Here is an 18437-nt window from a genome sequence, read left to right on the forward strand (position 1 = left end):
AAAATAACCAAATTATTCATATATGTGTCATTCAGGGTGTCATGTGGGGTCTCTGTTCCCACTCCCCACATAAGAACGCAGGACATGGTGAGGCCAAAAAGGAACACCCACGGAGCCATAGATAGGGGAGTCATACCACTATAGTCCGAGCCTCACTGCAATCCGCGCTTGCTAGCTCAGCCAACATCTTCTTGCTAGCCCCCATTATCTGCTAGCGTAGCCACAGCAGTTATATTAGTGGCCAATGGCTCACTGGTGACAGCTGATGGCCATCCAATCAAAGTTGATGGCCATTTACTACCTGAGCCAGCACCTTTCCATGTGAGGCTGAGAGCCTGGAAACTACTCCTGGCTCTGTCCCCACAATATGTATATATGGGGGTTCCATAAGAATATGGGGCTGGAGGGTCAGACTGGGCAGCTGAGGTTTATATGCCACCTTGAGCTAAGGAGAAGGGGTTTGTGGTTTGGAAAATCAAAGGGCAGGAAGACAGTTCACATGGACATGGAAAAGCAAATGTTTGGTAAATAAGTGTTTGCTGGGCCATCTTTAAGAATGGGACACAGAGAGGACTTCGATCAAATGGGCCTTGCTAGGTTCCTCACTGTCTGTCACACACTAGTTCATATTAAACTATGGTTATCTGTGATGATATCTCCCTTCCTAGAAAAGGTCTTCCATCTAAATTCTTTTAGGTAATTGGAGGAAGATCAAGGTTTTTCCTGAGTTTTCCCTTTCTTAAAAATAACCAGCTTAAAATATTCAATATCCCAAAAGGCATATTTGGGGGTGGCAAACTCTGCTCTCCTTCATGAGTAAGCATTTAGAGAGGAAAATACTAAGAGAACAATTCTGTGAGTACTTCTTCAAATTGGGAAAAAATAGATGATTCATAGAAAATATTTTAAACCAGAGTCTTCAGTCCACTGTGTAGTAAGTCAACCTTTCAGATGGGCTTCTCTGAGGTTTTGAATGTTTGTGATATACACTTTTAAACACAGTGAAAATACGTTGACTTCCATACAAACATATAAAAGATAATGAGAGTGTCTCAAATTTTCAGAATTTGAAATCAAGGAAAACTGTTCCTTTCAGTGGGCTGGAAGGAATCACACAATCTCCCATCTTATGTCAGCTCATGCTGCATTCTACTTAGTATTTGGTACCCAACTATGAAAGTTAGGCCAGGATTATTATCCTCTATGCTTTCAATTCTCTGATGGTTAGAAAAGACTCCAAATTTCCTTAACAGCCTTTTAATGATTTAACATGAATGTGTCATCCATTAATTCAGTCAAATGCCTATTTTATTATTTGTTTTATTTTTTAACGATGTGTATTAAAAGTATAGCTAACATATAATATTATATTAGTTTCAGGGGTACACCATAGTTACTCAACATTTATACACCTAAAGAAGTGATCACCATGATAAGTGCAGCAACCATCTGACACAGTACTACGCTATCACAATATTATTGATTATATTCCCTATACTGTATATTACATCCCCATGATTTATCAAATGCCTATTTTAAAATTTTATCTGCTCTTGGATACATTCACAGATCGCTGGCAAGTTTCAAAAATAGCTAAGTGTCTTGCTTCTGCATTTTCACTACCTCTTAGTTCCCTATAGTTGGGCTTCTCTCCTCCTGGCCCCTCTGTGCAAAGCATGCTCTGGAAGACCTCTTTCTTTCCACACCTTCCAACCTTTCTTGGCTTTCCTCTTTTTCTACATCTTTGTATAATTCAATTTTGTTTTTCACCTTCATAAAACACCTCCCTTGACTTCGACGACAGATGTTATATCAAATATCCCAAATTTTTCTCTAGTTTTCCCCACACCTTCTTCTTCTTACCTCACCAGAAAGCCAGTCTCTTCCTTTACATTACATCTTACCTATTTTATTTAACAAGGAATTAAATAACACCTTATACCAGGGCCTGTTCCAAGCTTTTGACAAACATTAATTAATAACAACCATTGGGTAATAACGTTATCCCCACTTTCCAAGTGGGAAAACTGAGGCTAAGAGAGGTTAAGTGACTTGTCCAAATTAACAAACTAGTAAGGGATGGAGTTGTTTCCAATCCTGAAGTTTTGCCTATCTCCCAGATATTTCCACTCGAATAACTTCAGACTCCGCAACTATAAAACTAACTATCCCTCCATACTCACCCATTTCTGTTGGTGGCACTATTTCCTCATTGGCCTGGTTTAAAACTTTAGAGTCATCTAGTGGGGGAAAAGCACAAAATCTCCATTCTAGCTTCAACTTTTCCCTCCTGTGTGATCCTGAGCGAGTCACACTCTCTTTGGATCAGAGTCCTCGGTCTTAGCATGACATCATCCACTTGCTCCCTGAACTTGATGAATGTGTCAGCTCTAACTTCCTTTTCTTTACCCTTCAGATCTAATCATCTAGCAAGGCCTGCCATTTATTTTCCACAAACATCACTCCTTTATAAATATCACTGTTGTCATTGCTTTCATTCAGCCTTTATAAATTCATATCTGGATGACAGAAATAAGATTTAAAATGGCCTCCTTGCCTGTAGCTTCTCCTTATTCCAGTTGAATCTGACTCTATCACTGTATTAATTTTTCTAAAACGTGTTTTATCATGTTTTTTCCCTGCTTCATTGACTTTGGTGGCTTCCCATAGCCTCTACGACCAAGTGTGACCTTCTCTAACTGGCTTATAGTGGCTTCTTCACTTCGTGTTACTAGCTCTATCCCTTTCTTCTCTATTGAAGTAGGGAAGATCTCCAACTTGCCCCTAGAGAAGGCAGTGTTTTTCTCTGCCTGAAGCCTCCTCTGCTTATGTCTTTCTGCCATCCTCACTTGACATTCTTCAAAGTTTGAGTCAAGTTGTTGAGTCCAACCTCTACCTGAAAGAGTATCTCTTTCAGTCTGGCAACACCCTTTAATTAGTTAAAAAGTGTAGGTGGTCACCAATAAACACAGTCTGGTGGAATGCAAGGTCCATAGGACTTAAAGAGAAAAGTGTGACCATTTGCACATCTCCTTATTTATGCCCCAAACCATTCAAGACCTCCAGCAGATTTTGTTCAAATGTCACCTTCTATGACCATTGATTTAACATTTTAATGCCCCTTCTCTAGTCCAGACACTTCCTAACTCTTTTTTCAACTTCGTTTTTCTCCAAAGCAATTATCACTATTTGACATACGAGTACTATATATTTTATTTCTAGAATATAAGTTCTGTGAGTGCAGGGATTTTTCTTTTATTTATTGCTCTATCACTATTGCCTTGAAAAATGCCCATCACATAGTCAGTGTTCAATAAGTTCTTGTTGAATAAATGAAAGAATAACTAATTGATCAAGTATTGAACACAGAGCAGACACTCCATATAAAGTGAACTTGAATGAGAATGGCCAAGTTTCACATATCTTTCAAAAGGAAGTAATAATCTATTTTACTCTCTTGAGTATTTCAGTTGTGCTGTTCTATGAAAATCTTCCGGCTCTATTTTGTATTTATCTCTTGAGTTGAGAAATGAAACTAGCACTAGCAAATAAATATCTTAATTGTTGTCTTATAACTGAGGACAGATATGGAAAGTTTTGTGTGCTGGTATTTAAAGCCAGCCATAGCTCATACATCAGAATTTGGAGTTCCCAATTTTCTCCACTTCACTCCTCATATAGTTACAAGAAATCTGTAAATGTGAAAAGAATAAAGATTAAGAAATTTTCTCTTAAAATTATCATGGTGATGTATACTTTACCTGTATTAGTACTGTAAATTTAGGATTTAGACCATATTCTAATGTACAATATTATTTCATGTTCAATAGAACTATTCATACCATAGCTATTTATAACTAGAAGGACCTTGGATTAATTTATGAATAAATGAATGAATTCTCTCATTATCATTTATGTGTCTTCTATTCATTCCCCAAATATTTACCAAGTGTTTACTATATGTCAGGCTTCCGTACTAAATGATAACAGTGGCAAACAATTAACAATGCTTGTTTCCTCACGTAATATTCTATATCAAGAGTAATTGAAAACTAAATTTTTAAAAATTAAAAACAACAATACTTGTTCCCTAGCTTCCCAGAACTCATGGTTTAGGAATGAGGCACACATTACAAAGGAAAGCAGAAGCTCGGGTTCCATGTGGCCATACAGGAATATTTTGCCTCACAAACTTCTGTGAGAGTGAGGAAGCACAGAGAGGAAATGATTTATTCTTGTGGAGAGGGCGTTGGCAGAGAGATTGACGCTGAGGAAGAATGACTTTATGAGTGCAGTGACATGGGAACTGGGTCTTAAACAACAAGTAAGCATTTGTCAGGCAGGGAAGAGTGTGTTCAGGATGTTCTGGGTAGAAGTTGCCTCTGTGAAAGTAAGGGAGCCAGGAGACACCACTGACCATCCCAGGAATTAAAAAGCGGGATGGCTGCTCAGGGGCACAGAGTGAAATGGCAAGAAATGAAGCTTTGAAGGTGGGCAGGGCCTGACTGAGTGTGAGGGTCCTGTCAAGGAATTCAGATTTTATCTAACAGGCTACGAATACCACCAAATGGTATTCGTAGCACCAAATGCTGCTTTTGTCTCTAGATTATTGTCTCTTGGGAGATACCTCTTGCTACCTGGCAGTCCACGATAAGGACTGTCCAGTAGAGTATGGGCACAGGGTGGAAAGGATTATGCCTCCAATATCTGGCACTGCCACCCTGATCTTCCTCAACCTGAGCACACATACTGGACACTAATAAAGAAATGAAGAGTTCTTTACAGGAGGATGTAGACAATTTTCCCAAGGTCAAATGGCATAGAGAGAGGGAGGATTTATGGAGAAGAGTCAGATGCTGGTCCTCTGGTCCGGTTACTTCTGCCCTCATTGGACTGCCCCACGTGGTCATTGCCTCATTCCTGACTCCCAGCTCTCGCGCTCTCTCTCTCTCTCTCTCTCTCTCTCTCTCTCTCTGAGTTTCCTCAGGCCTCGCTCTTGACCCACTTCCCCATCAGTCTACTATTTTCTCTCTAAAGAAAGAATCAGTTCCCCATGCCTCGGTTTGTTCCTGGTGTGTGGTATCTCTCTTTAGATAACTAATCTCCCTAAATACCTTGAACCATTTGGAGAAGGACAGAAACCAAACAGGTTTATAGAATCTTTAGAAATTTTGCGGGCATTCAGGGGGGATAATCCTTGCCAATCCCATATGGAAGCATGGGCACGTACCATAAGTTTTCTCTTAGGTAAAAGTCCTTAGTTATAAACATAGTTAGTTTCCAATTCAAGACCAGAATGTCTAGCCCAAGATATTAATCAAAACTCTACCGTATCTTTAATTGCAAATCTTTCCCCAGCTGGGGTGTGCTTCAGGCTGACAGCAGGCAGCAGCAAAGAAGGGGAAGGATGCAGGTTTGCTTTCGTCTCCACTTTGTGCCACTTCTCTTTTCTTCTCACACCCCAGCTTGCTAGCCAGTTTCTGACCTCTTTGGGGTTGGAGGAATGGCAAGGTGCGGGGACAAAGTACCAGAGAGCAGTTTCCAGGCTCTCGGCCTCATGTGGAAAGGTGCTGGCTCAGTTATTAGATGGCCATCAGCTGTAATCAGATGGCCATCTGCTGTGGCTGGGTGGCCATCAGCTGTTACCAGTTAGCCATTAGCCACTAATATAACTGCCATGGCTACACTGGCGTGGGATTGGTTGGTTGGCAGAGAAGCAGACAGCAGATTGCTGATCGCATGGATCCTGCTTCCTGTGTCTCCAACCCAGCCGCCAGCGAGAGTATAGTGGTCTGACTCCCCTATCCATGGCTCTGTCAGTGTTCCTTTTTGGCCTCACCATATTCTGTGTTGTTATGCAGGGAGCGGGACCAGAGACCCTGCATTACACAATGTATAAGGACACTCTCATAGAACTGATACTGTTGTAAGCTGGCTTCCCACTTCCTGTGTCTGGCAAATAATCATGGCTAACTCTTTTCCTGGATCCTTTGGAAGATTATTTTCCTGGAGACTTCTTTTCTATAGGTCATTTCACTGGGTTCATATATCACTATTCCTGTTGCTCACTTGTGACTCATTTGCAACCCTCCTCCAGTTTCCTGCTGCTAAGGCCCTCTGCTCTCTAGGTGATCTTGCTGGACAGGACTCCAAATGACACTTGGCTGGATCTCTCCCATGTGGCCCACGTCTGATCCACTGAAAATGCTCAGAAATTCCTTGGCCTGACAATTCTGGCCAACCCGACACAATGTCTATCTGATGCCTCAGGCTGTTTTATCACCCTTGGTCAGGAGTCAGGCAGCATCCTTGCATCTCCCAGCTGCAGGAAAATTGTCATTCCAAACTCTCTGAAAGGTTCTTAGAAGCCTGTATTAAAAGCCTCCCTCATTTACCCTTCTCCCCACAATCATAGGCAAAAATGGGAACTCTTCTTGGAAAAATCCTGTCCAAGAAAATTTCTTCAAAAATTCTGTGGGGTCCGAGATTATGGAAGTGGTTCTCAGAGTGTTCTTGGTAGATTTTGTATATGGTGATCTGGTTTTGGAACATCATATTTGTTGTATTTGGTTACCCCAGTGAAACTTATATTTCAACATACTTACTCTAATTTTAGATATCCTGCCATTTAGCAACATTTACAGAGACCATAGTTCAGGGCATTCTCTTCTCTAGATTAGGAACTCTTGGAGATAGGAGTAGATTATTGGAAAATGGTATAGTTGATGCTTTATTTTATTAGTAAATTTATTTCAATGTGTAATATACATAGAGATGAGTACACAATAAATGTATAGCTTGATGACCTTTACAAAGTAAACACACCCATGCACAAACACCCAGATCAAGAAAGAGAACATTACTCGCTTCCAGAAGCCCCAATCATATTCTTTCCCAATGAGTTCTTCCCAAGGTAACTAATAATCCTGACTATTCACACCAAAGATTTATTTGCTTTTGAAGTCTATACAAGTGGAATGTTTGTGAGATTCATGCATTCTGTTGCCTTAAGTTGGAGACCATTCATTCTCATTACTGAATGCATGGTGTGAATATACTGGACAGTTAATACTTGATCTTTGAATCTCTTCCCTTAAGGGTGGTTCAAAGGTTGACTGTAGCCTTGCCAGACCTTCTTTGATTTCAACCAGAATTCACAAGAGGATTCTTAAGTCACCCTAATGACTTGCATTGGGTGTCAGAACCAAGTAGTTGAATTCCTCGTGATTTAAAACTATGTACAAGGTTAGGCTCTTTCAGGGAAAGTTTATTATTCCTTCCCATTCTTTATATTCTATTCCATCAATCTGCTCTTTTCATTTGGCTGACTTAAAATCGTAAATGGAAAAGAAAACCCACATTTTTCTAAGAAACATTTTGCCTAAATTATGGTAATAGTTGTATGAGTTTCTATTTCCTCAGGAATTATGATAAGAAGTTTTAGCACATAGGCCCCAACAAAAATTGCAACAGATCCATTCACAGTCACAGTTGGATATCAAAAATACTTTTCTGAATATATCTTGCATTGTACTTTATAATTATGTAATAGAATCATTTCAATTAAAATGAAAGGCTTCAAAGAATGATAGATTTTTATCTGAGACTCAGATGACCTTTTAACTTATATTTAAATAAAAAGTCACATTTTAAAATTTTACAATGAAATTCAATAAGTATTTTGAAAACTTCTCAGAGTTTACTTTATGGATTGATATCCACATGACAGTTTAAAATCTTGGAGTTAAAGTATTATCTATGCTCTGAATAATAAATGAAAAGCACTAAAGACTTGTGTTTTATGAAATCCTGCTTGACAAACATTAAAATATTATTAGAACATTATTTTAAATGAGAAAAATATTTTCATTCAGACAGAGGTATATGTACAACTTCATTCATCTATTCATTCATTCAACAAAATATTTATTGAGTACCTGCTATGTACCAGGCATTACACTAGGCTATAGAGGTGTCACATGAATAAGGTGAATATTGCCACTGTCCTCAGGAGCCTATAGGTTTAGTGTAGTTGAGAGACAGATAATTTCTAGACAGGCTAATCACTGCTTCTGCATGTGCTGTAGGATTCTGTATGTGGTATAGAAACACATGAAAGGCACCAAATCAATCTTTGGGAGGTCATGGAATCTTTTCCCCAAGGAAGTGATGCTGAAAATGAGTAAGAAGGTAGCCAGATACAGGGTAGAAAGGGAGAGTGGTCTAAACATTTGTACAGGCTGAAGCAACTGGATGCCATTCACTGACATAGGGCCTATACTACTGGGATTGGGTTGGAAAAGGAGAAGGGAACATAATTAAATGAGCTGGCGACATGAAAATGAATACTCAAGAAGCCCAAAAAGAAGACAACATAGTGGAGCTCTTTTTGCCACATCTACTGCGAGGATGGAGACCATTCTCAGAAATCAGACTGTGGACATTCCAGAAAATGTGGACACCACTCTGAAGGGATACACAGTTATTGTGAAGGGCCCCAGAGGCACCTTGTGGAGGGACTTCAATCTCATCAATGTAGAACTCAGTCTCCTTGGAAAAAAAAGAAGAAGAAGCTCTGGTTGACAAAATGTGGGGAAAAAGAAAGGAACTGCTATTGTTCACACTCTCCGTAGTCATGGACAGAACATGATCAAGGGGGTTGCACTGGGCTTCTGTTACAAGATGAGGTCTCTGTGTGCTCACCTCCCCATCAAAGAGATTATTCAGCAGAATGGATCTCTTGTTTAAATCCAAAATTTCTTGGGTTGAAAAATGTATCTGCAAGGTTTGAATGAGATCAGTATCTCAAGCCCAGAAAGATGAGATTCTTGAAGGAAACGACATTGAAATTGTAAAAAATTCAGCTACTTTGATTCAACAAGCCACAACAGTTAAAAACAAGGATATCAGAAAAATTTTGGATGGCATTTATGTTTCTGAAAACAAAAGAACAGTTCATCAGACTGATGAATAAGATCTAAGTTGTCCAGCTACAGAAACAGTAAGATGTCAGATGATTCCTCAGACTAATTTGTGATATTGTAAAGATGCAATAAAAGCCATGTATTGATTTTGGAGTGGGTGGGGGAAGACCTGATAGTAGAATGGAAAGGGGTTAAGAGTCAGGCCGACTAGGATTCAAGTCCATTTGATAGATATGTGAAGTTGAAAAAAATCCTTTAACTTTTCAAAGCATCAGTTTCCCACTTTGTAAAATAAGGATAAAAATGTGGACATTATAGGATAGTAGGGAAGACTAAATGGGATCATGTATGTATGGTGCCCAGTCCAATGTCTAGCACATACTGAGCACTTAAAAATTAGAGGCTTTGTTATTTCAGAAGAAAATCAAAGATGGTGGAGGATTAGTATCCAAAGCCTAAGGCCAGGAAAATAGAAAGTCTTGTAAGATCCCGTTGACAATAATTAAAGCTACTAGCACTTAGAGTTTCCTTTTCAATTGACAAGTGAACCATAAAAGTGAATGAACTTGTGGTTCTTCAGATAAAAGCAGAGTCGGAGTTGTAATTTCTGTTCCATGGACGTAATTGTTGACCAGATACACTGAGTGGGGGAATGGCCAGTAGCAAAATTATGAAGCAAGCCTGTTTGTCTTCAAATACTCTTGAGCCACCTTTTAGTTCCTTTGTAAAAATGCAAAATTGACTTTTGAGTAGGAGTGATCAATTGACTATATGCCTTTACTTTGGCTTTCTCCTGAAACCTAATAAAATGAAAATAAAGGAGTTGTTTTTTAAGGCAGAAACCCACAATGAAAATTAGATTAGGAAGGAAGACAAGAACATTTTGAAATTTAGAAGCCATGCAGACAAGAGTTACCTTATTTAATAAACCTGAGAGAAGGGATCCCTGATTGTATCACAGACCTCCCAAAAAGTTTGAGAATGTCAAGTACCTCTGGAAATGGGGATAAAAGCGAGGTTAAAAACAGGAGGACTGGTTTGTAAGTCTGTTTAAGAAGTGACTAAATTCCTAGCTCCTCTATCCAACCTTGTACAGCCAGATATCCCTCCCCCTCCCAGCTTGGCAGAGGCTGGATAAGGTAAAATAGAATCACTTTTTGGGTAACACTTGGCACATTTGGGGATGGAAATCAGTACTTTAAACAGTAAGGGGTGATTTCAGTGAATATTTATAGAGACATTTATAACCTAATAAAATCCCAAGTCTTTTACCTCCTTTATTAATTTCATTGCACTACAGATTGGAATGTTCTCCTCCAGGGTATCTGACCATCTGGAGGAAAGACATAAAGATACTGACGTCAGAGTGCCCCAACTAAATAGCCCAGTCAGATGACCTGTAACTGGAGCCAGCAGTCAACAAGGCTTAGAACTTCCAAGAAGCTTTGTTTATTACCTCACTTCTAAACCTGAGTAGACAACCAAAGATGATCAGACATCTAAAGGAAAGGGCCAACATGAAAGGTAAAAACAAAAACAAACAAACAAAGCAACTTGGAAGAAGGCAAGACTATGGTGGGATCAGAAAATTAACCATTAATATCCACAGAGGGAAGTAGAGATCCAAGATGGCGGAGTAGATAAGCACTGTCCTTCCTTCCTGCATCCTTCCATGAACACATTAAAATTACAGCTAAAGTATGGAACAATCAACCTGAAGAATCATCTGAAGTCTAACCAAATAGGAGCCCTGTGACTAAAAATATAAAGAAGAAGCCATGTCAAGACTTGTAGGAGGGACAGATACATGGAACAGGCCCCTAACCTCCATGTGACAGCTGAGAATCAGGAGGGATATCTCGGCCATGAAGGATTCCTCCCAGAGAAGCAAGAAACCCTGGCCTCCCACACCAGGCTCCCTAGTCCAGAGAACTGGTGCCAGGAAGAGGAACCCCCACAACATCTGACAGTGAAAAATAGTGGGGATTCCGACCATCTGGGTGGGATGGAAGGCTGTGGGAGATCCAGACATCCTTTTAAATGGCCCACTCACAGACTCATTCACTAACAGACACTCATCTTGGGTCCTGGCAGAGGGATGGTGACTCAGGAGGCATGGGAGACATGGGGGAAGGACAGACTGAGATTTGTAGCTTTGAGTAGAGGACTGGAGGACAGCTGGCATTTTCCCTGTGTGAGATCCTCCTTCCTTGCAGCTGGCTGGTGGGCACCATCTTTCCTGTATTGAGCCCCACCCCCATGGTCAAATGTGAATCTGATTGGCCTGGTGAGCTCTGCTGCTCTACCTTGCTGACTCACTGGGACCCCACTCCACTCAACTCCCCCAATGCTGGAGGCACTAGCAGCCAGCCCCACCCACATTGCACTCTTTCCTGGAAAACTATCAGAGTCTGGCAGTTCCCTGGTGGGCAGCGACTGGTCTTAGTGTGTTCTGAGACTTTTGCTGAGTAATTCCAGACTCAGAACTGGCACCAAACCAGAATTTACATTAAACTGGTGACCACAACTCTTCCCACTCTAGTGACTCCCTGACATCCTGCCTCACCCAACTTTCATACTGCACAAGGCTTTATTAGTGGCTGAACCTTAAGGGATGCAGCAGGTGGCAGATACAGAGAATATTTTGAAGGTTGCCAGATGGGAGGGGGTTGGGAGTGTGGGTGAAAAAAGGGGAGATTAAGAAGTACAAATTTGTTGTTACAAAGTAGTTATGGGCATGGAGGGTGTAGCATAAGTAATATTGTCAATAATATTGTAAAAACTATGTATGGTGTCAGATGGGTACTAGATTTGTTGGGGTGATAGATGGAAGGGGGTTTGGGGCAGGGTGGAAAAGATGAAGGCATTAAGAAGTAGAAATAGTCATGGGGATGTAAAATAAAGCATAGGGAATATAGTCAATGATATGGTAATAACTATGTACAGTGCCAGAGGGAATCACTTCTTAAATTAAATAAATGTCTAACCACTATGTGCTACACCTGAAATTAATATAAAATAATATTGAATGTCAACTGTAATTGAAAAATTTTTAAAGGGGAGAAAAGTTGAAGGGGAATAAGAGATCCAAATTTCCAGGTATAAAACAAATCAGTCATGGGATGTAATGTACAGCTGAGGGAGGGAATACAGTCAATAATATTGTGATAGCATAGTACAGTATCAGATGGTTGCTACACTCATTATGGTGATCACTGCTTTAGGTATATAAATGTTGCATAACTATGGTATACCCCTAAAACTCATATAATATTGTACATTAGCTGTATTTTTAATAAAAATATTTAAAAATGTTTTTTAAAAGACAAAAAATATCCAGAGAGGGATAAGAGGTGATATTGCACCCATGAAACAAGAATATTTTGTTATTTTTCAAAAGGAACATTCAGGGAGTAAAAGGGGCTTGGGGAAATTTAAAAAATATATATGCTAGTGGAATAAAAAACATTCAAAGAACGTTTGGATGACAAAGTTGGGCAAATCTCCTAGGAAGAGCAAAAATACAAAGAGATGGAAAATAAGAGTTAAAAATAAGAGAAAAGAAAATTAGAGGACCCAGAATAAGTGCAAGAGCTACATACATGGAGTTCCATAGAGACAAACGGAAGAAAGGAAATGATCCATAAAATGATTCCAGAAAATCCAAGGAGGAGACATGAGTTTGCAGATTGTAAGAGTTACTGAGTGCCCGGATAATGGATGAAATTAGACCCACTCCAAGGCATATTGTTGTGCAATTTCAAAAATACTGGTGTATTCATTTATTAGGGCTAGCATAAGAAAATATCACAGACTGGGTGAGGATAATAACAGAAATTTATTACCTCACAGTTCTAGAGGCTGGAAGTCCAAGATCAAGGTGACATAAGACCCCAGGATAGATTTCTTTAAGAATGTGAAATTAAAGGGAATGGCTGATCCTTTTTAACATATGAAAAGGATATTTAAACAAGTTATTAAGAGTTTGAAATGAATTGGTGATAAGTAAATGATAATAAGTAAACAAAATTAAAAGAACAAAAACAAGGAAAGCATTAATTTCAGGGAAAATGAAAAGTTGAGTAGGAAAAAAATACTCGTAGGACACCATGAAGCTCAACTGTGAATATCACTAATATTAAATATTAATCTAACCAAGATAAACACATTGGAAGTGTGGAGAGATGGAAATAGTGATGTGTGTTGGCTGACGGATGAAAAAGAGTTAAATTTTTCTGTGTACAAATCTGTGGTTTTGTACACATGTAGAAAAAAATCTGTACACTTAAGATTAATGGGCTTTATTCTGTTTGTTATGGCTCAATTAAAAAAATACCAATAGTTGTTGCTCAGGTTTGAACCTAAGATAAGCAAACTGAAATGCCCAATGGACTAGGCAAGGAGCTTAAATGAGTGAAGCAGTCTCAGTGTAACTGAATAGGGAATAGTAGGAACTTGGCAAATTGAACAAAACATATAATATTCTTCAAGTGGACTGCCACTGCTTAGCTCCAGCTATGGAAACATGGGCCCAGTATCACTAGATTTAAGGATTTTTTTTTTTTCAAGAGAAGCAGATATATACATTTTTACAAATGAAAATGTCCTGATTTTTGAGACAACACTTTACACAAAAACCATAACTATGGGCTACCTTTGGTCTATACGCTGCCAGTTGGCAGATCTAAAAGGATGAAGCCTTTTCATGCTCGTTTGAAGAGTATAGGAAAGATATAAGGTTCCTGAAAGTATATTGCACTGGGTTAGTAAAATTGGCTCTGGATTAAAATAATACTAATTTCTTTTATATTATAGAAAACTTAGACTTAGGAGTGAAGACCTCTAAAACTGACAAGCCAAAGCAATGCAAAGCAAAACAAAGCAAAGAAACAAAACCTCTGGACCTTAATGTTTTTCCAACACAGGTTGACTTGATACAATCAGAATTTCTTGGTGCTTGTAAGATATCAAAGATTATGCCTTTGACTTTACATAGCCAGGGAGAGAATTTATTTGAGATGACTTTTATGAATTCATTGAAGATCTAAAGCAACTGGACCATTCAGGTCCTGCTAATATGTGGAATACCCAAAGTCCGTTTTCACTCGTAGTCTGATGTCAGTGAATGACTTGCCATTTCTCTTGACTTCCAGGCTGGTCAGCGTCCTGTGTCAAATACCCAACAATGTGTTAGATTTAAGTCTTCTCATTCCTAAACTGTCTATGTCTGTTCATGTATAGATAAACAAGGGTAAAAACATCAAGCAAATAAATAATGAGAAAAAATTCAGTATTAATATATTGTGTAAACAAAGACACAGAACAGATCAGTGGTTGCCTGAGGCCGAGGTAGAGAGATTGATTGTAAACAAAGACAAAAAAACCTTTCTGGGATGTTGGAAGTACTCTATAACTAGATTGTGGTGATCATTTCACAACTGTATAAATATATTAAAACCACTGAATTGTACACTTAAAATTGGTGAATTTTATGCTAGGAAATTATTTGTTAATAAAGCTGTAGTTTTAAAAAAGAATAATGGGTGATAAAATTAGTGAGCTGAAGTATGATGAAAGATAAGATATTTACATAGTCTCAAAGACTCTGCCCACTAACTACTTATTAACTACAATGGGGAAAATAGTAATATTATGGTGGAGAAACCTGGCAGACACCACTTTAACCAAGTGACCAAAATTGACATCACCAGTAAAGGGATGTATGGATATCATGTGCCCTCTGAAGTGATGCACGGAAAAGGGTAATAACATCAATGTGTGGTATTCCTGCCAAAAAATGCATAACCTGAATTTAATCCTGAGGAAGCATGAGACAAAGCAAAGCTGAGGGACATTCTACAATATAACTCATCAGTACTCTTCAAAAGTGTCAAGGTCATGAAAGACAAAACTGCGTAAAGCCTCTGATTAAAGTAGGCTAAAGAGGTGTGACAATTAAGTGCCACGAGAAATCCTGTATTGGATCCTGCTCCAGAAAATGGATGTTAGTGGGACAAATAGCAAAACTTGAATAAGGTCTGTAGATTAGTTAATAGTATTGTGTCAACGTTAATTTCCTGCTTTTGATAATTGTATTGTGATTGTGTGAGATATTAAAATTAGGGGAAACAGGATGAAGGGTATGTGGAAATTTCTACACTATTTTTGTAACTTTTGTAAGTTATTTTGAACTAGTTTCAAAACGAAAAGTTAAAAAGTTAAAAGTTCAACCTTTCAGCTGGGAAGGTGGCAATGAATTGATAAGAAATTAATGGTGAAGTGATGACCAAAATTCTACCCATTGTTCAAAAAACAGTAAGAAAATACGTTAAAGACACATTTTTAAATATACAAAAATAAATATTATATTAACCATTCTCTCTTTTCCTTCCCTCCCTTGCCAATGGAACCGCACTATACATACTATTCTGCATTTTTCTTTTTCTACCCAACAACATAACTTTTTAGTGACTCTTGTATTAGTGTAATAATACATTTTAAACCTAAAATTTTTGATTCTGCTTTGCTTAATATTAAAAGAAAAATCATGGGTCACAATGATATTTGGTGCAAACCTTGGAAAGATAGACTGTTATTGACCCAAGAGCTTTTCGAATTCAAAGTACTGTTCCGGTTATTATTTTGCTCAGTAAAGATAATAAAGTGAATCGTATATTCTGGTGACTACAGAAGCACAATGAACAAAGAGCACTGGACAGATAGAGCAAAGGGCTATGTATGCTCTGTTTCTGTTAAATAGTTTTTCTCTTCAATGTTTACTGAAAAAGAGCAAGTAACTCTCCAGGAGAGTCAATTGTTAACAACAAAGTTTTACTTAAGCTCCTGGAATGTAACCTTTCACTATAAAGCATATAATGACCAGAAAGCTTATAAAAATGTTTGTTAAAGGAAATCATAATCATTTATTTAATCTGTAGGTTATATATATTATAGAAAACTAAATGTGTTTAAGCTGTATATGAATTTACCACACTTGTGATCAAAATTCACCATTTTATTCTGTAGTTTCTCTGGTTAATCACAAGGCTTCACTCAGATCCTTTCTGTCTAACTTTTTCTTGGAGGCTGTTCAAAATAAAGGTGTTTCTAGCAGTTTCATATATAAATACAATGCAAAGCCTTACTTTACCATAGTATTTCTATGTATGTGTGAGCCAAATTTATTTAGCTATATCTCTATGGATGGATAAGTAGGATGTTCTCAATATTTTACATTTAAAAACTACTACTATGACTGTCATAAACGTATATATATTCTACTGCTAGGAATTTATCCTATATGTATATAGAATATGTACATATGTATACATGCAGTAGAATTTCTAGGTCAAATGTGTAATATTTTGATAGATATTTAAAAATTTGCCTCCCACAAAAAGGTTTCTGATACATAAATATCCTATTTACTTAAAAATGTTTAATTCTCATGTTTAAAAAATTGTAGATACTTTTGTGGCCAATGATGTAATACAAAGATTTAAAAAAAAAATAAAAGGCAACCATTTCTTCTCTTCCCCAGTTGCCCCTATAACTTATACTACCTCCCTGAGGTAGCCCATGGTACTACGAGAATGTGTGTCTTTCCAAACATATGGCTTCCACATACATATGTCACCATCCACATACATATACATATATACATACTCATACTTACTTGTACATATATAATAATTTTTTGTTTTAATTTTAATGAACTGAAATCATACTACATACATTACAAGCAAATTCCTTTTTTTACCTCACTTTTATTATTGTTATTCTAATCAGTACTCATATATATTACTTTCTCTTTCTATTATAATTTTCTGAATACGTATGTATGCATACACATATTCAAACATATGCAATTTTATCTAAACAGAATTATATTATAAACACATTTTTAATTTTTGCATTTTATATATGTTATTTTTAAAGGCCTTTTTTTCCCAGTGGGTGGGGGAAGGACTTCTTTTTCCCACTCCTTTTTATGTGCCACCCATATCACCTATTCCCTCTCCCTCAAAAGCAAACCACACTAACAACTTGATTATGGTCATATAATTATACATGTTTATATAAATACCATTTCTATACATATTTTGTATTTATTAGTACATAACGAAATATGCTAAAGCTATCTGTTGCCATCATCATAACTAGCTTGTGTGGTTTACAGCATTTCATAAACAAAAATGTATGAAGTAAAAAAAATCCATCATGATGTAAAAGCATATAGATTAATATTCTGTCTACTGATAGTTTCTAGTAGTGTTACACGGGGCTTTAAAGAGCTAAGCTATAATGTAAGCACAAAGCAACACTATAATCAAGACACAATATGTAAACTCATTTTTCTCCAAGCAGCAACTCAGAAATGAATTTTAATCTGTGTATTGTACACTGCTGCCAAAAACGCACTAAATTATAAACTACAACTAAATTATAAAAGTCTATATGTAACTGTATGCATAGTAAATACACAATCCAAAACACAGTTTTTTAATAAAATAAATACAGTGCATGCATGGAATCACATTAATTATAAGTGACTCAGAACTGTTGACAAGAAATAAATACTACAATTGACTAAATTTAAACCTTACTATTTCACAACTGAACTACAGTAATTTAATAAGAGAAGCTAACAATTCTAAAATATCAAGGGGAATAGGAATAAATTTTGTGATCAAATGCTCAATCTTTAGCTTGTCAGAATACTTTCTTATATTTCTTGAGAATCTGTTGAATTTACCTTTTGAGCATGTTTCGGAGAAGTGCCTAATCAATCTATGTGTGCCTTGCAAAAAGATGAGGGAATAGTTATATCTCTATTAAGGATTATCATGTGATGCATGAATGATGTAGTTCTAACTCTAGTGAGAAGGAAAAATCATCACATGTTATTAATTGAAGAAAGCAAGTTCCAGAACAAAGTCTATTTGTATGTTCCTACTTATGTTAAAAACAAAAGCTACAAATGTATACAAATGCATAGAAAAATGTCAGATTACCATGACAGTGGCCAAGATAGTATTGGACAAAAAAATTCTGGACTAATGTCTTAAATTGTTCAGCATGGTTACATAACATGAATGAATGGTAATGAGACTAAGGGTACTAATAGAGATTTTCACCTTTTACCCTAAATACTTTTACTATTGTTTGATTTTTTTTCTAATTAGAATACATTCAGGTGTTATTTACTTTATTTTAAAGATGATTAAACAAATAAACCCCTCTATTGATTAGGTTTAGTTTTAGTGGCATAAACAGAAATTTAAACAACACAAAAGGTCCTTTTCCTCTCCATGCAGTCCTCAGGGACAAGCTGTTTCCAGGTCCTTGCTCCCTCCCCCACCTGTAGCACGTGGCTCCCATTCTCAGTAAACCAGAAGTGCTCCAGCCATCTCTCCTACATGCCAGGCAGCAAGATGAAGGAAGGAATGAAGGAAGCTAAGTTCCAGGAAACTGCCACGTGGTACTCTGCACACATTCCATTAGCCAGAACAT

General features: G+C 37.5%; 1 pseudogene across 1 annotated transcript; it reads left to right on the forward strand.

Moving 5' to 3' along the window:
• The first annotated feature begins 8409 nt into the window (after positions 1 to 8409).
• LOC308504644 (large ribosomal subunit protein uL6-like) lies at positions 8410 to 8974 on the forward strand (annotated as a pseudogene). Its single transcript has one exon. The product of its transcript is annotated as a large ribosomal subunit protein uL6-like (transcript).
• The last annotated feature ends 9463 nt before the right edge of the window (positions 8975 to 18437 follow it).

Source organism: Rhinolophus hipposideros (genome assembly GCF_964194185.1).
Source record: "Rhinolophus hipposideros genome assembly, chromosome: 11".
Classification (NCBI taxonomy): domain Eukaryota; kingdom Metazoa; phylum Chordata; class Mammalia; order Chiroptera; family Rhinolophidae; genus Rhinolophus; species Rhinolophus hipposideros.